Below are 2,053 nucleotides of genomic sequence, written 5' to 3'. Positions count from 1 at the left end.
ACAATCTATGATAAGGAACAATAATAGTAAGAATATTAAAAGAACAAGATGTAATAGAGATTAGCAAACTCAATAATACCATAAACAAGGCACTCCAAGTAACACAACAAAAGATACCATACCCTAAACTCAGACTAACCTTCTACCCTAATCTGCCTCCCTCACAACTTCCTATCCAGGGTCATGTCCTTGGTAAGCTGGAGATGCTCCATGTCATGTCTAATCACCTCCCTTCAATATTTCTTCGGTCTAGCTTTACCATGCTTGAAACCATCCCTAGCCAACCTCTCACACCTCCACACCGGAGCATCCGTACTCCTCCTCATCACATGACCGAACCATCCCAACCTCGTTTTCCTCATCTTGGCTTCCACCGAAGTCACACCTACCTTATCTCAAATAACCTCATTTCTAATCCTGTCTTTCCTAGTACATCCACACATCCAACTAAGCATTCTCATTTTTGCCACCTTTATTTTGTATATATGGGCCTTCTTAATAGGCTAACACTCCGCTTCATACAACAACGCTGGTACCACCACTCTGTAGAACTTGCCTTTAAGTTTGGGAGGTACCTTTTTGTCACACAAAAAGGAAATAAGCACTACAATGAATGAAAACAAAAAAAAATGAATCAGATCAAATCCCTTGATTCTTTTTCGGGAATCAGGGGAAATAAAAGTTCGTCGTCAAGAAATAAATTACATTCTTTCAATTTGGTTTCCTTACTTTCATTTTTAGACCATTTCAAAAGACATTTTTTTGAAGTCTTTAATTTCAAACTTCACACATGACATGTTTAAGACCACAATATTAAAGAATAAGTTGGTACATTCTACGTATCTTGAATTTAAGATGACAAAACTCAAAAGTCATTCGTAAATTTTGTTATCTTTTATGTATTTGGGTACAAGAATCTATAAATAAGAAACATAATCTTTAACACTAGTTCAAGTCCAAGACAAGAACACTTATGAAGTTCTGTAACACCTTCAATACTAGATTATGAATAATCTATCTAAAAAGTGTATTAAGATTAAGAAAAGAGATGAAATAGAATTTAAGACCAAGTCCTTCAAATTAACGGAGTGTCCTTAAGGAATAATTCCCCTCATTGTACCCGAGGTTTTGGAATCTTCCTCCCAGGATAAAATGGACTTCAATTCAAACAATAGTGATACCTCAAATTGTTGGATTCAGCGAACCCACTCAACGGTTTGATAAATCACATGAAAATTTTTTCAAGACAAGAAGAGAGTTTGTATTTCAGAAAAAAATCGTACCTAAACCCGTGGATAAAAGCAGGTTTATATAGCCAACATGTGCCTCTTTTGAAAAGTGGCAATGGTTTACTTAAAAGGTGTGAACTTTCTGGAAAAGCCATGTCTGTTCGTCCAAAGAATATGTCTTTTCCGAACAGGCATACTATTTCATGAATTAGTGTGTCATTTCATTGAAGGGTTGCATCCCTTCGTTTCAGCACTACACTATTATGAAACACTATTTCAAAATCTGCATGCATGCATATAAATAGAGTATCAAAACACAAAAAAAAAGTTGTGTTTTTCCCTTTGGTATTTTTGAACTAAATTTCTGAATTTCTGTCAAATAAAGTTTGTCCAAAAAGATAGATCTCATCGATCGATCAGTTTCCAAATCCAAATTCAAATTCGAACCAAAGCCGAAGACGAACCGAGCGAGTAGCCACGACAATGGCGTGAGGCATCTCTTATTTCTTGCCTTACTTACCATGTGGTGTAAGTGTTCCTTATTTTAAACACTCACAAGTTCTCTTTTTCCACCAATGTAGGAGAAAGAGTGAACTTTACAATTTGGGAGTACACTTTCTAAATTAGTGTCTCCTTCTCTCCACCATTTTTCCACCATTTTTCATTCACACTTTTTCATATACTTTGAAACCAACAATCCCCCACATGAATGGGAAATGACTATTTTTTTTTCATAAAATTTTTACGGACAAGTATGTGATCATCAAGTAAAAACTGATTACATGTGCTTAAGTGGGTTTTCCTTTGAACTTTCCATAGTGAAC

Source organism: Capsicum annuum, chromosome 7 (genome assembly GCF_002878395.1).
Source record: "Capsicum annuum cultivar UCD-10X-F1 chromosome 7, UCD10Xv1.1, whole genome shotgun sequence".
Classification (NCBI taxonomy): Eukaryota; Viridiplantae; Streptophyta; class Magnoliopsida; order Solanales; family Solanaceae; genus Capsicum; species Capsicum annuum.
This window is presented reverse-complemented; position numbering follows the sequence as displayed.